This window comes from Hyperolius riggenbachi, chromosome 8 (genome assembly GCF_040937935.1).
Source record: "Hyperolius riggenbachi isolate aHypRig1 chromosome 8, aHypRig1.pri, whole genome shotgun sequence".
In the NCBI taxonomy this organism is placed as follows: Eukaryota; Metazoa; Chordata; class Amphibia; order Anura; family Hyperoliidae; genus Hyperolius; species Hyperolius riggenbachi.
This window is the reverse complement of record NC_090653.1, coordinates 26,967,632-26,990,114: the sequence shown is the minus strand read 5'-3', so window position 1 is coordinate 26,990,114 and position 22,483 is coordinate 26,967,632. Positions and strand designations below refer to the sequence as shown.

Sequence of the window (22,483 nt, the reverse complement as noted above, 5' to 3'; positions counted from 1 at the left end):
GCATACAAGTGACCGGAATATCGATCAGAAAAACGATCGGAAATCCGATCGGATCTGTCAGAAATTATCTATTGACTCATCTATCTGATGGGAAATTGCATGGTGTGTAACAGGCATAAGACCAAAGAGGAAGGTGGACCATTTGGAAGACATGCAAGACTGCAAAGCTTTCAAGGGAGATTCCAACTTTCTGGAAAAAACATGCAGCACACATTATCAGCCAGGTTTCACCCCGTCATTTTTCTCCTCAGCGTTCATGTGTATGAAAAAGAAAATGTAAAAACCCCTTTAACTCAGATCCAGATCATGGAATCATCCCTAGGAGGCAGTGTGCGACTGCCAAGAGGCATGCAGGGAGACCTCCATCAGCAGAAGCTGCACACAGTCTCCCTTTCCAAACAGCTATGCGACAGAAGAAAGCGGTTTGGTTCTTTTTGTTTTTTCCGAGTCAGCCTATAGTGAACAGACTGAAGACTTAACAAAGATGGCCAGCCAAGTGCAGGACTCCTGCATAAGGAGTCAATCCAGCGGTAAAGACAAGCATCTCAAGGAAGTGTCGCTGCTGCGTGAGAGATTAAGAAAGAGGCCTTCCCTGACCGGGAATCGAACCCGGGCCACGGCGGTGAGAGCGCCGAATCCTAGCCACTAGACCACCAGGGAGAGATTAAAGAACATCCACATGAACGCTGAGGAGAAAAGTGACAGGATGAAAGCTGGCTGCTAATTTGTGCTGCGTGTTTTTTTCCAGAAAGTTGGAATCTCCCTTGAGAGCTTTGCATGTCTTCCAAATAGTCCAACTTCCTCCTTGGTCTTATGCCTGGTACACACCATGCAATTTCCCATTCGTGAAAGCACAGAGCTCTCTGATGAAGGTCTGGCAGGAAGGAGCAGTGGGAAGAGGAAGAGGGTAATAATGGGAAAGAGTGACATGAGTGACGGCAAAGCAATTCATCACGGCATGGATCGTTCGGGTGCCGCCGCGTGCTGTTCTCTATGGAGTTGACTTATTTTACCGTCAGAAGGCATGGGAGCCTTCATCTCTCCCTGGTGGTCTAGTGGCTAGGATTCGGCGCTCTCACCGCCGCGGCCCGGGTTCGATTCCCGGTCAGGGAAGGCCTCCTTCTTTTTTCTTGATCTCTCACGCAGCAGCGGCACTTCCTTGGGTCGCTTGTCTTAACCGCTGGATTGACTCCTTATGCAGGCTCCATTGCCTGCAACAGTAAGATGGTAAGAGCAGTAAAGCCTGGTACACACCATGCAATTTCCCATCAGATAGATGGGTCGAATAGATCATTTCTGGCAGGTCCGATCTGATTCCCGATCGTTTTTCTGATCGATTTGCATACAAGTGACCGGAATATCGATCAGAAAAACGATCGGAAATCCGATCGGATCTGTCAGAAATTATCTATTGACTCATCTATCTGATGGGAAATTGCATGGTGTGTAACAGGCATAAGACCAAAGAGGAAGGTGGACCATTTGGAAGACATGCAAGACTGCAAAGCTTTCAAGGGAGATTCCAACTTTCTGGAAAAAACATGCAGCACACATTATCAGCCAGGTTTCACCCCGTCATTTTTCTCCTCAGCGTTCATGTGTATGAAAAAGAAAATGTAAAAACCCCTTTAACTCAGATCCAGATCATGGAATCATCCCTAGGAGGCAGTGTGCGACTGCCAAGAGGCATGCAGGGAGACCTCCATCAGCAGAAGCTGCACACAGTCTCCCTTTCCAAACAGCTATGCGACAGAAGAAAGCGGTTTGGTTCTTTTTGTTTTTTCCGAGTCAGCCTATAGTGAACAGACTGAAGACTTAACAAAGATGGCCAGCCAAGTGCAGGACTCCTGCATAAGGAGTCAATCCAGCGGTAAAGACAAGCATCTCAAGGAAGTGTCGCTGCTGCGTGAGAGATTAAGAAAGAGGCCTTCCCTGACCGGGAATCGAACCCGGGCCGCGGCGGTGAGAGCGCCGAATCCTAGCCACTAGACCACCATGGAGAGATGAAAGAACATCCACATGAACGCTGAGGAGAAAAGTGACAGGATGAAAGCTGGCTGCTAATTTGTGCTGCGTGTTTTTTTCCAGAAAGTTGGAATCTCCCTTGAGAGCTTTGCATGTCTTCCAAATAGTCCAACTTCCTCCTTGGTCTTATGCCTGGTACACACCATGCAATTTCCCATTCGTGAAAGCACAGAGCTCTCTGATGAAGGTCTGGCAGGAAGGAGCAGTGGGAAGAGGAAGAGGGTAATAATGGGAAAGAGTGACATGAGTGACGGCAAAGCAATTCATCACGGCATGGATCGTTCGGGTGCCGCCGCGTGCTGTTCTCTGTGGAGTTGACTTATTTTACCGTCAGAAGGCTTGGGAGCCTTCATCTCTCCCTGGTGGTCTAGTGGCTAGGATTCGGCGCTCTCACCGCCGTGGCCCGGGTTCGATTCCCGGTCAGGGAAGGCCACCTTCTTTTTTCTTGATCTCTCACGCAGCAGCGGCACTTCCTTGGGTCGCTTGTCTTAACCGCTGGATTGACTCCTTATGCAGGCTCCATTGCCTGCAACAGTAAGATGGTAAGAGCAGTAAAGCCTGGTACACACCATGCAATTTCCCATCAGATAGATGGGTCGAATAGATCATTTCTGGCAGGTCCGATCTCATTCCCGATCGTTTTTCTGATCGATTTGCATACAAGTGACCGGAATATCGATCAGAAAAACGATCGGAAATCCGATCGGATCTGTCAGAAATTATCTATTGACTCATCTATCTGATGGGAAATTGCATGGTGTGTAACAGGCATAAGACCAAAGAGGAAGGTGGACCATTTGGAAGACATGCAAGACTGCAAAGCTTTCAAGGGAGATTCCAACTTTCTGGAAAAAACATGCAGCACACATTATCAGCCAGGTTTCACCCCGTCATTTTTCTCCTCAGCGTTCATGTGTATGAAAAAGAAAATGTAAAAACCCCTTTAACTCAGATCCAGATCATGGAATCATCCCTAGGAGGCAGTGTGCGACTGCCAAGAGGCATGCAGGGAGACCTCCATCAGCAGAAGCTGCACACAGTCTCCCTTTCCAAACAGCTATGCGACAGAAGAAAGCGGTTTGGTTCTTTTTGTTTTTTCCGAGTCAGCCTATAGTGAACAGACTGAAGACTTAACAAAGATGGCCAGCCAAGTGCAGGACTCCTGCATAAGGAGTCAATCCAGCGGTAAAGACAAGCATCTCAAGGAAGTGTCGCTGCTGCGTGAGAGATTAAGAAAGAGGCCTTCCCTGACCGGGAATCGAACCCGGGCCGCAGCGGTGAGAGCGCCGAATCCTAGCCACTAGACCACCAGGGAGAGATGAAAGAACATCCACATGAACGCTGAGGAGAAAAGTGACAGGATGAAAGCTGGCTGCTAATTTGTGCTGCGTGTTTTTTTCCAGAAAGTTGGAATCTCCCTTGAGAGCTTTGCATGTCTTCCAAATAGTCCAACTTCCTCCTTGGTCTTATGCCTGGTACACACCATGCAATTTCCCATTCGTGAAAGCACAGAGCTCTCTGATGAAGGTCTGGCAGGAAGGAGCAGTGGGAAGAGGAAGAGGGTAATAATGGGAAAGAGTGACATAAGTGACGGCAAAGCAATTCATCACGGCATGGATCGTTCGGGTGCCGCCGCGTGCTGTTCTCTGTGGAGTTGACTTATTTTACCGTCAGAAGGCTTGGGAGCCTTCATCTCTCCCTGGTGGTCTAGTGGCTAGGATTCGGCGCTCTCACCGCCGCGGCCCGGGTTCGATTCCCGGTCAGGGAAGGCCTCCTTTTTTTTTCTTGATCTCTCACGCAGCAGCGGCACTTCCTTGAGTCGCTTGTCTTAACCGCTGGATTGACTCCTTATGCAGGCTCCATTGCCTGCAACAGTAAGATGGTAAGAGCAGTAAAGCCTGGTACACACCATGCAATTTCCCATCAGATAGATGGGTCGAATAGATCATTTCTGGCAGGTCCGATCTGATTCCCGATCGTTTTTCTGATCGATTTGCATACAAGTGACCGGAATATCGATCAGAAAAACGATCGGAAATCCGATCGGATCTGTCAGAAATTATCTATTGACTCATCTATCTGATGGGAAATTGCATGGTGTGTAACAGGCATAAGACCAAAGAGGAAGGTGGACCATTTGGAAGACATGCAAGACTGCAAAGCTTTCAAGGGAGATTCCAACTTTCTGGAAAAAACATGCAGCACACATTATCAGCCAGGTTTCACCCCGTCATTTTTCTCCTCAGCGTTCATGTGTATGAAAAAGAAAATGTAAAAACCCCTTTAACTCAGATCCAGATCATGGAATCATCCCTAGGAGGCAGTGTGCGACTGCCAAGAGGCATGCAGGGAGACCTCCATCAGCAGAAGCTGCACACAGTCTCCCTTTCCAAACAGCTATGCGACAGAAGAAAGCGGTTTGGTTCTTTTTGTTTTTTCCGAGTCAGCCTATAGTGAACAGACTGAAGACTTAACAAAGATGGCCAGCCAAGTGCAGGACTCCTGCATAAGGAGTCAATCCAGCGGTAAAGACAAGCATCTCAAGGAAGTGTCGCTGCTGCGTGAGAGATTAAGAAAGAGGCCTTCCCTGACCGGGAATCGAACCCGGGCCGCGGCGGTGAGAGCGCCGAATCCTAGCCACTAGACCACCAGGGAGAGATGAAAGAACATCCACATGAACGCTGAGGAGAAAAGTGACAGGATGAAAGCTGGCTGCTAATTTGTGCTGCGTGTTTTTTTCCAGAAAGTTGGAATCTCCCTTGAGAGCTTTGCATGTCTTCCAAATAGTCCAACTTCCTCCTTGGTCTTATGCCTGGTACACACCATGCAATTTCCCATTCGTGAAAGCACAGAGCTCTCTGATGAAGGTCTGGCAGGAAGGAGCAGTGGGAAGAGGAAGAGGGTAATAATGGGAAAGTGTGACATGAGTGACGGCAAAGCAATTCATCACGGCATGGATCGTTCGGGTGCCGCCGCGTGCTGTTCTCTGTGGAGTTGACTTATTTTACCGTCAGAAGGCTTGGGAGCCTTATCTCTCCCTGGTGGTCTAGTGGCTAGGATTCGGCGCTCTCACCGCCGCGGCCCGGGTTCGATTCCCGGTCAGGGAAGGCCTCCTTCTTTTTTCTTGATCTCTCACGCAGCAGCGGCACTTCCTTGAGTCGCTTGTCTTAACCGCTGGATTGACTCCTTATGCAGGCTCCATTGCCTGCAACAGTAAGATGGTAAGAGCAGTAAAGCCTGGTACACACCATGCAATTTCCCATCAGATAGATGGGTCGAATAGATCATTTCTGGCAGGTCCGATCTGATTCCCGATCGTTTTTCTGATCGATTTGCATACAAGTGACCGGAATATCGATCAGAAAAACGATCGGAAATCCGATCGGATCTGTCAGAAATTATCTATTGACTCATCTATCTGATGGGAAATTGCATGGTGTGTAACAGGCATAAGACCAAAGAGGAAGGTGGACCATTTGGAAGACATGCAAGACTGCAAAGCTTTCAAGGGAGATTCCAACTTTCTGGAAAAAACATGCAGCACACACTATCAGCCAGGTTTCACCCCGTCATTTTTCTCCTCAGCGTTCATGTGTATGAAAAAGAAAATGTAAAAACCCCTTTAACTCAGATCCAGATCATGGAATCATCCCTAGGAGGCAGTGTGCGACTGCCAAGAGGCATGCAGGGAGACCTCCATCAGCAGAAGCTGCACACAGTCTCCCTTTCCAAACAGCTATGCGACAGAAGAAAGCGGTTTGGTTCTTTTTGTTTTTTCCGAGTCAGCCTATAGTGAACAGACTGAAGACTTAAAGGGACACTTAAGTCAAACAAAAAAAATGAGTTTTACTCACCTATGGCTTCCAATAGCCCCCTGCAGCTGTCCGGTGCCCTCGCTGTCTCCCTCCGATCCTCCTGGCCCCGCCAGCAGCCACTTCCTGTTTCGGTGACAGGAGCTGACAGGCTGGGGACGCGAGTGATTCTTCGCGTTCCCAGACACATTAGCACCCTCTATGCTGCTATATGGTATATGATATATGCTATAGCAGCATAGATGGTGCTATTGTGGCCAGGAACGCGAAGAATCACTCGCGTCCCCAGCCTGTCAGCTCCTGTCACCGAAACAGGAAGTGGCTGCCGGCGGGGCCAGGAGGATTGGAGGAAGATGGCGAGGGCACCGGACAGCTACAGGGGGCTATTGGAAGCCCCAGGTGAGTAAAACTCATTTTTTTTGTTTGACTTAAGTGTCCCTTTAACAAAGATGGCCAGCCAAGTGCAGGACTCCTGCATAAGGAGTCAATCCAGCGGTAAAGACAAGCATCTCAAGGAAGTGTCGCTGCTGCGTGAGAGATTAAGAAAGAGGCCTTCCCTGACCGGGAATCAAACCCGGGCCGCGGCGGTGAGAGCGCCGAATCCTAGCCACTAGACCACCAGGGAGAGATGAAAGAACATCCACATGAACGCTGAGGAGAAAAGTGACAGGATGAAAGCTGGCTGCTAATTTGTGCTGCGTGTTTTTTTCCAGAAAGTTGGAATCTCCCTTGAGAGCTTTGCATGTCTTCCAAATAGTCCAACTTCCTCCTTGGTCTTATGCCTGGTACACACCATGCAATTTCCCATTCGTGAAAGCACAGAGCTCTCTGATGAAGGTCTGGCAGGAAGGAGCAGTGGGAAGAGGAAGAGGGTAATAATGGGAAAGAGTGACATGAGTGACAGCAAAGCAATTCATCACGGCATGGATCGTTCGGGTGCCGCCGCGTGCTGTTCTCTGTGGAGTTGACTTATTTTACTGTCAGAAGGCTTGAAAGCCTTCATCTCTCCCTGGTGGTCTAGTGGCTAGGATTCGGCGCTCTCACTGCCGCGGCCCGGGTTCGATTCCCGGTCAGGGAAGGCCTCCTTCTTTTTTCTTGATCTCTCACGCAGCAGCGGCACTTCCTTGAGTCGCTTGTCTTAACCGCTGGATTGACTCCTTATGCAGGCTCCATTGCCTGCAACAGTAAGATGGTAAGAGCAGTAAAGCCTGGTACACACCATGCAATTTCCCATCAGATAGATGGGTCGAATAGATCATTTCTGGCAGGTCCGATCTGATTCCCGATCGTTTTTCTGATCGATTTGCATACAAGTGACCGGAATATCGATCAGAAAAACGATCGGAAATCCGATCGGATCTGTCAGAAATTATCTATTGACTCATCTATCTGATGGGAAATTGCATGGTGTGTAACAGGCATAAGACCAAAGAGGAAGGTGGACCATTTGGAAGACATGCAAGACTGCAAAGCTTTCAAGGGAGATTCCAACTTTCTGGAAAAAACATGCAGCACACATTATCAGCCAGGTTTCACCCCGTCATTTTTCTCCTCAGCGTTCATGTGTATGAAAAAGAAAATGTAAAAACCCCTTTAACTCAGATCCAGATCATGGAATCATCCCTAGGAGGCAGTGTGCGACTGCCTAGAGGCATGCAGGGAGACCTCCATCAGCAGAAGCTGCACACAGTCTACCTTTCCAAACAGCTATGCGACAGAAGAAAGCGGTTTGGTTCTTTTTGTTTTTTCCGAGTCAGCCTATAGTGAACAGACTGAAGACTTAACAAAGATGGCCAGCCAAGTGCAGGACTCCTGCATAAGGAGTCAATCCAGCGGTAAAGACAAGCATCTCAAGGAAGTGTCGCTGCTGCGTGAGAGATTAAGAAAGAGGCCTTCCCTGACCGGGAATCGAACCCGGGCCGCGGCGGTGAGAGCGCCGAATCCTAGCCACTAGACCACCAGGGAGAGATGAAAGAACATCCACATGAACGCTGAGGAGAAAAGTGACAGGATGAAAGCTGGCTGCTAATTTGTGCTGCGTGTTTTTTTCCAGAAAGTTGGAATCTCCCTTGAGAGCTTTGCATGTCTTCCAAATAGTCCAACTTCCTCCTTGGTCTTATGCCTGGTACACACCATGCAATTTCCCATTCGTGAAAGCACAGAGCTCTCTGATGAAGGTCTGGCAGGAAGAAGCAGTGGGAAGAGGAAGAGGGTAATAATGGGAAAGAGTGACATGAGTGACGGCAAAGCAATTCATCACGGCATGGATCGTTCGGGTGCCGCCGCGTGCTGTTCTCTGTGGAGTTGACTTATTTTACCGTCAGAAGGCTTGGGAGCCTTCATCTCTCCCTGGTGGTCTAGTGGCTAGGATTCGGCGCTCTCACCGCCGCGGCCCGGGTTCGATTCCCGGTCAGGGAAGGCCTCCTTCTTTTTTCTTGATCTCTCACGCAGCAGCGGCACTTCCTTGAGTCGCTTGTCTTAACCGCTGGATTGACTCCTTATGCAGGCTCCATTGCCTGCAACAGTAAGATGGTAAGAGCAGTAAAGCCTGGTACACACTAGTGTTGGGCGAACAGTGTTCGCCACTGTTCGGGTTCTGCAGAACATCACCCTGTTCGGGTGATGTTCGAGTTCGGCCGAACACCTGACGGTGCTCGGCCAAACCGTTCGGCCATATGGCCGAACTAAGAGCGCATGGCCGAACGTTCCCCGAACGTTCGGCTAGCGCTGTGATTGGCCGAACGGGTCACGTGGTTCGGACCCGAACGCGCTCTGATTGGCCGAACGGTCACGTGGTTCGGGTAAATAAATACCCGAACCACGTCATATCTCCGCCATTTGTCTGTGGGTTTAGCTTTGGGTAGGCAGGCAGGGTAGTTCGCGCTCCAGCCACGCTAGCCAGGGTCCCCCCTGTCATTGTGTCACTGCTGGGAACAGTAGTACACCGCTTGCTCAGCCACACTATATAGCATTCTGTTTACTGCCACTCTGTGTACCTCGCTCAGCCACACTATATAGCATTCTGTTTACTGCCACTCTGTGTCTGCTGGGAATAGTAGTACACCGCTTGCTCAGCCACACTATATAGCATTCTGTTTACTGCCACTCTGTGTACCTCGCTCAGCCACACTATATAGCATTCTGTTTACTGCCACTCTGTGTCTGCTGGGAATAGTGGTACACCGCTCGCTCAGCCACACTATATAGCATTCTGTTCACTGTTCTGTGTCTGCTTGGAATAGTGGTACACCGCTCGCTCAGCCACACTATATAGCATTCTGTTTACTGTTCTGTGTCTGCTGGGAATAGTGGTACACCGCTCGCTCAGCCACACTATATAGCATTCTGTTTACTGTTCTGTGTCTGCTGGGAATAGTGGTACACCGCTCGCTCAGCCACACTATATAGCATTCTGTGCACTGTTCTGTGTCTGCTGGGAATAGTGGTACACCGCTCGCTCAGCCACACTATATAGCATTCTGTTCACTGTTCTGTGTCTGCTGGGAATAGTGGTACACCGCTCGCTCAGCCACACTATATAGCATTCTGTTTACTGTTCTGTGTCTGCTGGGAATAGTGGTACACCGCTCGCTCATCCACACTATATAGCATTCTGTTCACTGTTCTGTGTCTGCTGGGAATAGTGGTACACCGCCCGCTCAGCCACACTATATAGCATTCTGTTCACTGTTCTGTGTCTGCTGGGAATAGTGGTACACCGCTCGCTCAGCCACACTATATAGCATTCTGTTCACTGTTCTGTGTCTGCTGGGAACAGTAGTACACCGCTCGCTCAGCCAGAGTATATAGCATTGTGTTTACTGCCACTCTGTGTACACCGCTCAGCCAGACTATATACCATTGTTTACTGACACTCTGTGTACACCGCTCAGCCAGACTATATACCATTGTTTACTGACACTCTGTGTACACCGCTCAGCCAGACTATATACCATTGTTTACTGCCACTCTGATTCTGCTGGGAACAGTAGTACACCGCTCGCTCAGCCAGACTATATAGCATTGTGTTTACTGCCACTCTGTGTACACCGCTCAGCCAGACTATATACCATTGTTTACTGACACTCTGTGTACACCGCTCAGCCAGACTATATACCATTGTTTACTGAAACTCTGTGTACACCGCTCAGCCAGACTATATACCATTGTTTACTGCCACTCTGATTCTGCTGGGAACAGTAGTACACCGCTCGCTCAGCCAGACTATATACCATTGTTTACTGACACTATATAGCAGACTATATAGCATTGTGTGTACACCGCTCAGCCAGACTATATACCATTGTTTACTGACACTCTGTGTACACCGCTCAGCCAGACTATATACCATTGTTTACTGCCACTCTGATTCTGCTGGGAACAGTAGTACACCGCTCGCTCAGCCAGACTATATACCATTGTTTACTGACACTCTGTGTACACCGCTCAGCCAGACTATATACCATTGTTTACTGCCACTCTGATTCTGCTGGGAACAGTAGTACACCGCTCGCTCAGCCAGACTATATACCATTGTTTACTGACACTCTGTGTACACCGCTCAGCCAGACTATATACCATTGTTTACTGCCACTCTGATTCTGCTGGGAACAGTAGTACACCGCTCGCTCAGCCAGACTATATACCATTGTTTACTGACACTATATAGCAGACTATATAGCATTGTGTGTACACCGCTCAGCCAGACTATATACCATTGTTTACTGACACTCTGTGTACACCGCTCAGCCAGACTATATACCATTGTTTACTGCCACTCTGATTCTGCTGGGAACAGTAGTACACCGCTCGCTCAGCCAGACTATATACCATTGTTTACTGACACTCTGTGTACACCGCTCAGCCAGACTATATACCATTGTTTACTGCCACTCTGATTCTGCTGGGAACAGTAGTACACCGCTCGCTCAGCCAGACTATATAGCATTGTGTTTACTGCCACTCTGTGTACACCGCTCAGCCACACTATATAGCATTGCGTACTCTGCCAGTCAGTGTGTATATTGCTGGGATCAGTAATACTCCACTCACCGTCAACCACTATATGAGCTCAACATGAGTTCCCCAGAGACCTCCGCTGTGAGCAGCACTCCCAACAACAGCAACAGCCAACGCCCCACGCAAGCTATAACATCCACCCCAGCAGCCAGTGGTCAGCAGCAGCCCTCCCCGGAGGAGAACGTTGTGTCCATCAGTCCGTCGCCAGAGCGATTAATGAGGGCTGCCATTGAGGAGATGATGGGGCCTGATGTGGAGGAGGAGGTCTGGCTCAGGCCAGCATCCCAAGTTAATGTTGAGGACGATGAGGGGTCTGTGTCTGGGGATGTTGGGGTGGCAGAGGTGGTGGGTGGGTCAGACTCAGGAGAAGAGTTGTATGATGAGGATGATGATCGGGACCATCTGTATGTGCCTCAGAGTCCGACCCCGGAAAACATGTTGTATCGTGTGTTTAGGTACTAAAATCTGCGTTCCCTCCCAGTAGTGTTGGGCGAACAGTGTTTGCCACTGTTCGGGTTCTGCAGAACATCACCCTGTTCGGGGTGACTATATAGCAGACTATATAGCATTGTGTTTAATGCCACTCTGTGTACACGGCTCAGCCACACTATATAGCATTGTGTTTACTTCCACTCTGTGTCTGCTGGGAACAGTAGTACACCGCTCACCCGCCACTGTATAGCATTGTGCTCTGTGTCACTGCTGACAATAGTGGTACACCGCTCACCCACCACTGTATAGCATTTCTGTACTGCCACTGTACTGCTGCCAGTCAGCGTGTACTTTAAGGATAAGTGAAATGAGGAAGAAATCCGGTGAAAGAGGGAGGGGCAAGGGAAGAGGTGTTTCCCCTGACGGTTCACGTACAGGCCACAGGGGAGCACCCAAGAAAACCCACTCAATACTGCCCATGTTGTCCAGGACAACAACCCTCACAGATCCAAAAGAACAGGACCAGATAATTACTTGGATGACCTCTCAAGCGTCCAGCAGTGGGTTAAGCAGCACCAGCACATCACGCACGAGGTCCGAGTCCTCAGCCAGTTAAAGTCTGGGCTTTCTTTGAAGACTGCACTGAGGATGTTACCATGGCGATTTGCAAGGTGTGCAAGACCCGCCTGAGCAGGGGGAAAAGTATTAACAACCTCTCCACCACCAGCATGAGCCGCCACATTCTATCCAAACATCCCACTCTGTGGGCAAACGCGGCAGGACAGGGTACCACCAGCAACACTGCCTCCCTTGGGTTCACCAGACTCACCACCAGACCCGCCTCAGCAGCAGCAGTAGCCCAGCCATTGCGTGGTTCACAACATTCACAAACATCAGACGATGCTGACACTGTCACTTTCCGGACTAGTGCTCTTGAGGTCTCCCAGTGTTCATCAAACACAACAACCAACAGCCCTTCGGTGTGCAGCGCTACGGTTGAGTTGTCTGTCTCTGAGATGTTTGAGCACAAGAGGAAATTGCCAGCAAATGACCCCCGGGCCGTGGCAGTAACAGCCAGCCAGCATAGCCAAGCTTCTGGCCTGCGAAATGCTGCCATATCGAGTGGTGGAGACAAACAGCTTCAAGGGCATGATGTCAGTGGCCATCCCACGTTACGTTGTTCCCAGCCGCTACCACTTTGCGCGCTCTGCAGTGCCTGAGTTGCATGAGCACGTGGTCAGCTAAATAACCCGAAGCTTGAAGAATGCCGTTGCCTGCAAGGTTAACCTCACCACTGACACCTGGACGAGTGCGTTCGGCCAGGGTCGATACATCTCCCTTACCGCGCACTGGGTGAACCTTGTGGAGCCTGGCAGCGATTCCTCACCTGCTACGGCGCGGGTGTTGCCCACGCCGCAAACAGCTGGATAACAACAGCAGCACCTACCTCTCTGACTCCTTCTCCTCCAACGCATCTCAAAGCTGTACCTCATCCGGAAATGCTAACCCAGCACCAGCAGCAGTAGGATCGTGGAAGCAGTGCAGCACAGCTGTTGGCATGCGTCAGCAAGCGTTGCTGAAGCTGATCTGCCTTGGGGATAAGCAGCACACAGGGGAGGAAATTTGGAGGGGAATAAAGGAACAGACGGATTTGTGGCTGGCACCGCTGGACCTGAAACCGGGCATGAAGCTAGACACCTGGCACGAACTGGCAATGTACGCAATAGAGGTGCTGGCTTGCCCGGCAGCCAGCGTTATGTCGGAACGCTGTTTCAGTGCTGCCGGAGGCATCATCACAGATCGGCGTATCCGCCTCTCCACAGAAAATGCAGACCGTCTGACTCAAATTAAAATGAATCAATCCTGGATTGGAAACGACTACGCAACACTCCTGGACCCCAACCAAGTAACATGACCGATGAACATCTGGGATGGTTTAGCGTTTCCGGTCCCTGTTTATTGAACCTCTCATCTGTATTACATTTATGACTGCATGGCGGCAAAAAGCATTGCTGCTATATCCGCACGCTTTTTGTCCTCATGCAAGGCCTGGGTTGTTGTGTCTCACAAAGCGTGGCCTTCTCCTCCTGCGCCTCCTCCTGTTCCATCACGTGTGCTGCTGCTGCTGCTGCTGCTGCTGCTGCTGGGTTACCGTTGACGGTCCCTGTTTATGGAACCTCTTATCTTTATTACATTTATGACTACATGGCGGTACAAAGCATGCTATCCGCACGCTTTTTGTCCTCATGCAAGGCCTGGGTTGTTGTGTCTCACAAAGCGTGGCCTTCTCCTCCTGCGCCTCCTCCTGTTCCATCACGTGTGCTGCTGCTGCTGCTGCTGCTGCTGGGTTACCGTTGCCGCGTGGTCCCTGTTTATGGAACCTCTTATCTTTATTACATTTATGACTACATGGCGGTACAAAGCATGCTATCCGCACGCTTTTTGTCCTCATGCAAGGCCTGGGTTGTTGTGTCTCACAAAGCGTGGCCTTCTCCTCCTGCGCCTCCTCCTGTTCCATCACGTGTGCTGCTGCTGCTGCTGCTGCTGCTGGGTTACCGTTGCCGCGTGGTCCCTGTTTATTGAACCTCTTATCTTTATTACATTTATGACTACATGGCGGTACAAAGCATGCTATCCGCACGCTTTTTGTCCTCATGCAAGGCCTGGGTTGTTGTGTCTCACAAAGCGTGGCCTTCTCCTCCTGCGCCTCCTCCTGTTCCATCACGTGTGCTGCTGCTGCTGCTGCTGCTGGGTTAGCGTTGCCGCGTGGTCCCTGTTTATTGAACCTCTTATCTTTATTACATTTATGACTACATGGCGGTACAAAGCATGCTATCCGCACGCTTTTTGTCCTCATGCAAGGCCTGGGTTGTTGTGTCTCACAAAGCGTGGCCTTCTCCTCCTGCGCCTCCTCCTGTTCCATCACGTGTGCTGCTGCTGGGTTAGCGTTGCCGCGTGGTCCCTGTTTATTGAACCACTTATCTTTATTACATTTATGACTGCATGGTGGTACAAAGCATGCTATCCGCACGCTTCTTGTCCTCATGCAAGGCCTGGGTTGTTGTGTCTCAAAGCGTGGCCTTCTCCTCCTGCGCCACCCTCCTCCTGTTCCATCACGTGTGCTGCTGCTGGGTTAGCATTACCGGTCCCTTTTCCTGGAACCTCTTATATGTATTACATTTATGACTGCATGCCGACAAAAAGCATGTTACCTGTGCAAAGAAAACAGACATTTCCCGCATTTAAAAGACAGTTTTCCCTTTGAAACTTTAAAATCGATTTTCTCAAAAACTATAAGCTCTTTTTGCTAAATTTTTTTTTCCTCTTGTACCCACTCCCAAGGTGCACATACCCTGTAAATTTGGGGTATGTAGCATGTAAGGAGGCTTTACAAACCACAAAAGTTCGGGTCCCCATTGACTTCCATTATGTTCGGAGTTCGGGTCGAACACCCGAACATCGCGGCCATGTTCGGCCTGTTCGGCCCGAACCCGAACATCTAGATGTTCGCCCAACACTAGTACACACCATGCAATTTCCCATCAGATAGATGGGTCGAATAGATCATTTCTGGCAGGTCCGATCTGATTCCCTATCGTTTTTCTGATCGATTTGCATACAAGTGACCGGAATATCGATCAGAAAAACGATCGGAAATCCGATCGGATCTGTCAGAAATTATCTATTGACTCATCTATCTGATGGGAAATTGCATGGTGTGTAACAGGCATAAGACCAAAGAGGAAGGTGGACCATTTGGAAGACATGCAAGACTGCAAAGCTTTCAAGGGAGATTCCAACTTTCTGGAAAAAACATGCAGCACACATTATCAGCCAGGTTTCACCCCGTCATTTTTCTCCTCAGCGTTCATGTGTATGAAAAAGAAAATGTAAAAACCCCTTTAACTCAGATCCAGATCATGGAATCATCCCTAGGAGGCAGTGTGCGACTGCCAAGAGGCATGCAGGGAGACCTCCATCAGCAGAAGCTGCACACAGTCTCCCTTTCCAAACAGCTATGCGACAGAAGAAAGCGGTTTGGTTCTTTTTGTTTTTTCCGAGTCAGCCTATAGTGAACAGACTGAAGACTTAACAAAGATGGCCAGCCAAGTGCAGGACTCCTGCATAAGGAGTCAATCCAGCGGTAAAGACAAGCATCTCAAGGAAGTGTCGCTGCTGCGTGAGAGATTAAGAAAGAGGCCTTCCCTGACCGGGAATCGAACCCGAGCCGTGGCGGTGAGAGCGCCGAATCCTAGCCACTAGACCACCAGGGAGAAATGAAAGAACATCCACATGAACGCTGAGGAGAAAAGTGACAGGATGAAAGCTGGCTGCTAATTTGTGCTGCGTGTTTTTTTCCAGAAAGTTGGAATCTCCCTTGAGAGCTTTGCATGTCTTCCAAATAGTCCAACTTCCTCCTTGGTCTTATGCCTGGTACACACCATGCAATTTCCCATTCGTGAAAGCACAGAGCTCTCTGATGAAGGTCTGGCAGGAAGGAGCAGTGGGAAGAGGAAGAGGGTAATAATGGGAAAGAGTGACATGAGTGACGGCAAAGCAATTCATCACGGCATGGATCGTTCGGGTGCCGCCGCGTGCTGTTCTCTGTGGAGTTGACTTATTTTACCGTCAGAAGGCTTGGGAGCCTTCATCTCTCCCTGGTGGTCTAGTGGCTAGGATTCGGCGCTCTCACCGCCGCGGCCCGGGTTCGATTCCCGGTCAGGGAAGGCCTCCTTCTTTTTTCTTGATCTCTCACGCAGCAGCGGCATTTCCTTGAGTCGCTTGTCTTAACCGCTGGATTGACTCCTTATGCAGGCTCCATTGCCTGCAACAGTAAGATGGTAAGAGCAGTAAAGCCTGGTACACACCATGCAATTTCCCATCAGATAGATGGGTCGAATAGATCATTTCTGGCAGGTCCGATCTGATTCCCGATCGTTTTTCTGATCGATTTGTATACAAGTGACCGGAATATCGATCAGAAAAACGATCGGAAATCCGATCGGACCTGTCAGAAATTATCTATTGACTCATCTATCTGATGGGAAATTGCATGGTGTGTAACAGGCATAAGACCAAAGAGGAAGGTGGACCATTTGGAAGACATGCAAGACTGCAAAGCTTTCAAGGGAGATTCCAACTTTCTGGAAAAAACATGCAGCACACATTATCAGCCAGGTTTCACCCCGTCATTTTTCTCCTCAGCGTTCATGTGTATGAAAAAGAAAATGTAAAAACCCCTTTAACTCAGATCCAGATCATGGAATCATCCCTAGGAGGCAGTGTGCGACTGCCAAGAGGCATGCAGGGAGACCTCCATCAGCAGAAGCTGCACACAGTCTTCCTTTCCAAACAGCTATGCGACAGAAGAAAGCGGTTTGGTTCTTTTTGTTTTTTCCGAGTCAGCCTATAGTGAACAGACTGAAGACTTAACAAAGATGGCCAGCCAAGTGCAGGACTCCTGCATAAGGAGTCAATCCAGCGGTAAAGACAAGCATCTCAAGGAAGTGTCGCTGCTGCGTGAGAGATTAAGAAAGAGGCCTTCCCTGACCGGGAATCGAACCCGGGCCACGGCGGTGAGAGCGCCGAATCCTAGCCACTAGACCACCAGGGAGAGATGAAAGAACATCCACATGAACGCTGAGGAGAAAAGTGACAGGATGAAAGCTGGCTGCTAATTTGTTCTGCGTGTTTTTTTCCAGAAAGTTGGAATCTCCCTTGAGAGCTTTGCATGTCTTCCAAATAGTCCAACTTCCTCCTTGGTCTTATGCCTGGTACACACCATGCAATTTCCCATTCGTGAAAGCACAGAGCTCTCTGATGAAGGTCTGGCAGGAAGGAGCAGTGGGAAGAGGAAGAGGGTAATAATGGGAAAGAGTGACATGAGTGACGGCAAAGCAATTCATCACGGCATGGATCGTTCGGGTGCCGCCGCGTGCTGTTCTCTGTGGAGTTGACTTATTTTACCGTCAGAAGGCTTGGGAGCCTTCATCTGACCGGGAATCGAACCCAGGCCGCGGCGGTGAGAGCGCCGAATCCTAGCCACTAGACCACCAGGGAGAGATGAAAGAACATCTACATGAACGCTGAGGAGAAAAGTGACAGGATGAAAGATCGCTGCTAATTTGTGCTGCGTGTTTTTTTCCAGAAAGTTGGAATCTCCCTTGAGAGCTTTGCATGTCTTCCAAATAGTCCAACTTCCTCCTTGGTCTTATGCCTGGTACACACCATGCAATTTCCCATTCGTGAAAGCACAGAGCTCTCTGATGAAGGTCTGGCAGGAAGGAGCAGTGGGAAGAGGAAGAGGGTAATAATGGGAAAGAGTGACATGAGTGACGGCAAAGCAATTCATCACGGCATGGATCGTTCGGGTGCCGCCGCGTGCTGTTCTCTGTGGAGTTGACTTATTTTACCGTCAGAAGGCTTGGGAGCCTTCATCTGACCGGGAATCGAACCCAGGCCACGGCGGTGAGAGCGCCGAATCCTAGCCACTAGACCACCAGGGAGAGATGAAAGAACATCCACATGAACGCTGAGGAGAAAAGTGACAGGATGAAAGCTGGCTGCTAATTTGTGCTGCGTGTTTTTTTCCAGAAAGTTGGAATCTCCCTTGAGAGCTTTGCATGTCTTCCAAATAGTCCAACTTCCTCCTTGGTCTTATGCCTGGTACACACCATGCAATTTCCCATTCGTGAAAGCACAGAGCTCTCTGATGAAGGTCTGGCAGGAAGGAGCAGTGGGAAGAGGAAGAGGGTAATAATGGGAAAGAGTGACATGAGTGACGGCAAAGCAATTCATCACGGCATGGATCGTTCGGGTGCCGCCGCGTGCTGTTCTCTGTGGAGTTGACTTATTTTACCGTCAGAAGGCTTGGGAGCCTTCATCTCTCCCTGGTGGTCTAGTGGCTAGGATTCGGCGCTCTCACCGCCGCGGCCCGGGTTCGATTCCCGGTCAGGGAAGGCATCCTTCTTTTTTCTTGATCTCTCACGCAGCAGCGGCACTTCCTTGAGTCGCTTGTCTTAACCGCTGGATTGACTCCTTATGCAGGCTCCATTGCCTGCAACAGTAAGATGGTAAGAGCAGTAAAGCCTGGTACACACCATGCAATTTCCCATCAGATAGATGGGTCGAATAGATCATTTCTGGCAGGTCCGATCTGATTCCCGATCGTTTTTCTGATCGATTTGCATACAAGTGACCGGAATATCGATCAGAAAAACGATCGGAAATCCGATCGGATCTGTCAGAAATTATCTATTGACTCATCTATCTGATGGGAAATTGCATGGTGTGTAACAGGCATAAGACCAAAGAGGAAGGTGGACCATTTGGAAGACATGCAAGACTGCAAAGCTTTCAAGGGAGATTCCAACTTTCTGGAAAAAACATGCAGCACACATTATCAGCCAGGTTTCACCCCGTCATTTTTCTCCTCAGCGTTCATGTGTATGAAAAAGAAAATGTAAAAACCCCTTTAACTCAGATCCAGATCATGGAATCATCCCTAGGAGGCAGTGTGCGACTGCCAAGAGGCATGCAGGGAGACCTCCATCAGCAGAAGCTGCACACAGTCTCCCTTTCCAAACAGCTATGCGACAGAAGAAAGCGGTTTGGTTCTTTTTGTTTTTTCCGAGTCAGCCTATAGTGAACAGACTGAAGACTTAACAAAGATGGCCAGCCAAGTGCAGGACTCCTGCATAAGGAGTCATTCCAGCGGTAAAGACAAGCATCTCAAGGAAGTGTCGCTGTCGCTGCTGCGTGAGAGATCAAGAAAGAGGCCTTCCCTGACCGGGAATCGAACCCGGGCCACGGCGGTGAGAGCGCCGAACCCTAGCCACTAGACCACCAGGGAGAGATGAAAGAACATCCACATGAACGCTGAGGAGAAAAGTGACAGGATGAAAGCTGGCTGCTAATTTGTGCTGCGTGTTTTTTTCCAGAAAGTTGGAATCTCCCTTGAGAGCTTTGCATGTCTTCCAAATAGTCCAACTTCCTCCTTGGTCTTATGCCTGGTACACACCATGCAATTTCCCATTCGTGAAAGCACAGAGCTCTCTGATGAAGGTCTGGCAGGAAGGAGCAGTGGGAAGAGGAAGAGGGTAATAATGGGAAAGAGTGACATGAGTGACGGCAAAGCAATTCATCACGGCATGGATCGTTCGGGTGCCGCCACGTGCTGTTCTCTGTGGAGTTGACTTATTTTACCGTCAGAAGGCTTGGGAGCCTTCATCTGACCGGGAATCGAACCCAGGCCGCGGCGGTGAGAGCGCCGAATCCTAGCCACTAGACCACCAGGGAGAGATGAAAGAACATCCACATGAACGCTGAGGAGAAAAGTGACAGGATGAAAGCTGGCTGCTAATTTGTGCTGCGTGTTTTTTTCCAGAAAGTTGGAATCTCCCTTGAGAGCTTTGCATGTCTTCCAAATAGTCCAACTTCCTCCTTGGTCTTATGCCTGGTACACACCATGCAATTTCCCATTCGTGAAAGCACAGAGCTCTCTGATGAAGGTCTGGCAGGAAGGAGCAGTGGGAAGAGGAAGAGGGTAATAATGGGAAAGAGTGACATGAGTGACGGCAAAGCAATTCATCACGGCATGGATCGTTCGGGTGCCGCCGCGTGCTGTTCTCTGTGGAGTTGACTTATTTTACCGTCAGAAGGCTTGGGAGCCTTCATCTCTCCCTGGTGGTCTAGTGGCTAGGATTCGGCGCTCTCACCGCCGCGGCCCGGGTTCGATTCCCGGTCAGGGAAGGCCTCCTCCTTTTTTCTTGATCTCTCACGCAGCAGCGGCACTTCCTTGAGTCGCTTGTCTTAACCGCTGGATTGACTCCTTATGCAGGCTCCATTGCCTGCAACAGTAAGATGGTAAGAACAGTAAAGCCTGGTACACACCATGCAATTTCCCATCAGATAGATGGGTCGAATAGATCATTTCTGGCAGGTCCGATCTGATTCCCGATCGTTTTTCTGATCGATTTGCATACAAGTGACCGGAATATCGATCAGAAAAACGATCGGAAATCCGATCGGATCTGTCAGAAATTATCTATTGACTCATCTATCTGATGGGAAATTGCATGGTGTGTAACAGGCATAAGACCAAAGAGGAAGGTGGACCATTTGGAAGACATGCAAGACTGCAAAGCTTTCAAGGGAGATTCCAACTTTCTGGAAAAAACATGCAGCACACATTATCAGCCAGGTTTCACCCCGTCATTTTTCTCCTCAGCGTTCATGTGTATGAAAAAGAAAATGTAAAAACCCCTTTAACTCAGATCCAGATCATGGAATCATCCCTAGGAGGCAGTGTGCGACTGCCAAGAGGCATGCAGGGAGACCTCCATCAGCAGAAGCTGCACACAGTCTCCCTTTCCAAACAGCTATGCGACAGAAGAAAGCGGTTTGGTTCTTTTTGTTTTTTCCGAGTCAGCCTATAGTGAACAGACTGAAGACTTAACAAAGATGGCCAGCCAAGTGCAGGACTCCTGCATAAGGAGTCATTCCAGCGGTAAAGACAAGCATCTCAAGGAAGTGTCGCTGCTGCGTGAGAGATCAAGAAAGAGGCCTTCCCTGACCGGGAATCAAACCCGGGCCGCGGCGGTGAGAGCGCCGAATCCTAGCCACTAGACCACCAGGTAGAGATGAAAGAACATCCACATGAACGATGAGGAGAAAAGTGACAGGATGAAAGCTGGCTGCTAATTTGTGCTGCGTGTTTTTTTCCAGAAAGTTGGAATCTCCCTTGAGAGCTTTGCATGTCTTCCAAATAGTCCAACTTCCTCCTTGGTCTTATGCCTGGTACACACCATTAGAGTTGGGCCGAACCTCCGATTTTAGGTTCGCGAACCGGGTTCGCGAACTTTGGCGGAAGCTTCGGTTCGCGTTAAAGTTCGCGAACCGCAATAGACTTCAATGGGGATGCGAACTTTGAAAAAAAAAAAATTATGCTGGCCACAAAAGTGATGGAAAAGATGTTTCAAGGGGTCTAACACCTGGAGGGGGGCATGGCGGAGTGGGATAGATGCCAAAAGTCCCCGGGAAAAATCTGGATTTGACGCAAAGCAGCGTTTTAAGGGCAGAAATCACATTGAATGCTAAATGACAGGCCTAAAGTGCTTTAAAACATCTTGCATGTGTATACATCAATCAGGTAGTGTAATTAAGGTACTGCTTCACACTGACACACCAAACTGTTCACTGAACAGAACAGGTATGCAGTGGCGGGTTCACTGAACAGGTATGCAGTGGCAGGATCAATGAACAGGTATGCAGTGGCAGGATCACTGAACAGGTACGCAGTGGCAGGATCACTGAACAGGTATGCAGTGGCAGGATCAATGAACAGGTATGCACTGGCAGGATCACTGAACAGGTATGCAGTGGCAGGATCAATGAACAGGTATGCAGTGGCAGGATCAATGAACAGGTATGCACTGGCAGGATCACTGAACAGGTATGCAGTGGCAGGATCAATGAACAGGTATGCAGTGGCAGGATCACTGAACAGGTATGCAGTGGCAGGATCACAGTACAGGTATGCAGTGGGCTGAGGGCTCACTGAACAGAATAGGTATGCAGCCAGGAAGAAGTTAAGCCTAACTAATCGTTCCCTATGAGAGACTGCAGCAGCTCGCCCTACTCTCACTAATGCAGGCACACGAGTGGCCATAACGGCCGCCGCTGCCTGCCTTATATAAGGGGGGGTGGGGCTCCAGGGGCTAGTGTAGCCTAATTGGCTACACTGGGCCTGCTGACTGTGATGTAGAGGGTCAAAGTTGACCCTCAGGTGCATTATGGGGCGAACCGATTTTTTGCGAACTTTTGCCGCAAAACGTTCGCGTGCGACACCCGCACGCGAACCACCTAAGTTCGCGCGAACCACGTTCGCCGGCGAACCGTTCGGCCCAACTCTACACACCATGCAATTTCCCATTCGTGAAAGCACAGAGCTCTCTGATGAAGGTCTGGCAGGAAGGAGCAGTGGGAAGAGGAAGAGGGTAATAATGGGAAAGAGTGACATGAGTGACGGCAAAGCAATTCATCACGGCATGGATCGTTCGGGTGCCGCCGCGTGCTGTTCTCTGTGGAGTTGACTTATTTTACCGTCAGAAGGCTTGGGAGCCTTCATCTCTCCCTGGTGGTCTAGTGGCTAGGATTCGGCGCTCTCACCGCCGCGGCCCAGGTTTGATTCCCGG

General features: G+C 49.6%; 18 non-coding genes across 18 annotated transcripts; 9 read left to right on the top strand and 9 right to left on the bottom strand.

The window, feature by feature from the left end:
- Window positions 1-588: 588 nt before the first annotated feature.
- TRNAE-CUC (transfer RNA glutamic acid (anticodon CUC)) lies at window positions 589-660 on the bottom strand. The gene has a single exon. It is a non-coding gene; the product is annotated as a tRNA-Glu (tRNA).
- A 381-nt stretch (window positions 661-1,041) lies between these two features.
- Window positions 1,042-1,113, top strand: TRNAE-CUC (transfer RNA glutamic acid (anticodon CUC)). Its single transcript has one exon. It is a non-coding gene; the product is annotated as a tRNA-Glu (tRNA).
- An 815-nt stretch (window positions 1,114-1,928) lies between these two features.
- On the bottom strand, window positions 1,929-2,000 carry TRNAE-CUC (transfer RNA glutamic acid (anticodon CUC)). The gene has a single exon. It is a non-coding gene; the product is annotated as a tRNA-Glu (tRNA).
- Window positions 2,001-2,381: 381 nt separating this feature from the next.
- On the top strand, window positions 2,382-2,453 carry TRNAE-CUC (transfer RNA glutamic acid (anticodon CUC)). The gene has a single exon. It is a non-coding gene; the product is annotated as a tRNA-Glu (tRNA).
- Window positions 2,454-3,268: 815 nt separating this feature from the next.
- Window positions 3,269-3,340, bottom strand: TRNAE-CUC (transfer RNA glutamic acid (anticodon CUC)). Its single transcript has one exon. It is a non-coding gene; the product is annotated as a tRNA-Glu (tRNA).
- Window positions 3,341-3,721: 381 nt separating this feature from the next.
- On the top strand, window positions 3,722-3,793 carry TRNAE-CUC (transfer RNA glutamic acid (anticodon CUC)). Its single transcript has one exon. It is a non-coding gene; the product is annotated as a tRNA-Glu (tRNA).
- An 815-nt stretch (window positions 3,794-4,608) lies between these two features.
- On the bottom strand, window positions 4,609-4,680 carry TRNAE-CUC (transfer RNA glutamic acid (anticodon CUC)). The gene has a single exon. It is a non-coding gene; the product is annotated as a tRNA-Glu (tRNA).
- Window positions 4,681-5,060: 380 nt separating this feature from the next.
- TRNAE-CUC (transfer RNA glutamic acid (anticodon CUC)) lies at window positions 5,061-5,132 on the top strand. The gene has a single exon. It is a non-coding gene; the product is annotated as a tRNA-Glu (tRNA).
- Window positions 5,133-6,390: 1,258 nt separating this feature from the next.
- Window positions 6,391-6,462, bottom strand: TRNAE-CUC (transfer RNA glutamic acid (anticodon CUC)). Its single transcript has one exon. It is a non-coding gene; the product is annotated as a tRNA-Glu (tRNA).
- A 381-nt stretch (window positions 6,463-6,843) lies between these two features.
- Window positions 6,844-6,915, top strand: TRNAE-CUC (transfer RNA glutamic acid (anticodon CUC)). Its single transcript has one exon. It is a non-coding gene; the product is annotated as a tRNA-Glu (tRNA).
- Window positions 6,916-7,730: 815 nt separating this feature from the next.
- Window positions 7,731-7,802, bottom strand: TRNAE-CUC (transfer RNA glutamic acid (anticodon CUC)). The gene has a single exon. It is a non-coding gene; the product is annotated as a tRNA-Glu (tRNA).
- Window positions 7,803-8,183: 381 nt separating this feature from the next.
- On the top strand, window positions 8,184-8,255 carry TRNAE-CUC (transfer RNA glutamic acid (anticodon CUC)). Its single transcript has one exon. It is a non-coding gene; the product is annotated as a tRNA-Glu (tRNA).
- A 7,235-nt stretch (window positions 8,256-15,490) lies between these two features.
- TRNAE-CUC (transfer RNA glutamic acid (anticodon CUC)) lies at window positions 15,491-15,562 on the bottom strand. The gene has a single exon. It is a non-coding gene; the product is annotated as a tRNA-Glu (tRNA).
- Window positions 15,563-15,943: 381 nt separating this feature from the next.
- On the top strand, window positions 15,944-16,015 carry TRNAE-CUC (transfer RNA glutamic acid (anticodon CUC)). Its single transcript has one exon. It is a non-coding gene; the product is annotated as a tRNA-Glu (tRNA).
- An 815-nt stretch (window positions 16,016-16,830) lies between these two features.
- Window positions 16,831-16,902, bottom strand: TRNAE-CUC (transfer RNA glutamic acid (anticodon CUC)). Its single transcript has one exon. It is a non-coding gene; the product is annotated as a tRNA-Glu (tRNA).
- Window positions 16,903-18,175: 1,273 nt separating this feature from the next.
- On the top strand, window positions 18,176-18,247 carry TRNAE-CUC (transfer RNA glutamic acid (anticodon CUC)). The gene has a single exon. It is a non-coding gene; the product is annotated as a tRNA-Glu (tRNA).
- An 821-nt stretch (window positions 18,248-19,068) lies between these two features.
- Window positions 19,069-19,140, bottom strand: TRNAE-CUC (transfer RNA glutamic acid (anticodon CUC)). The gene has a single exon. It is a non-coding gene; the product is annotated as a tRNA-Glu (tRNA).
- Window positions 19,141-19,967: 827 nt separating this feature from the next.
- Window positions 19,968-20,039, top strand: TRNAE-CUC (transfer RNA glutamic acid (anticodon CUC)). Its single transcript has one exon. It is a non-coding gene; the product is annotated as a tRNA-Glu (tRNA).
- Window positions 20,040-22,483: the final 2,444 nt, after the last annotated feature.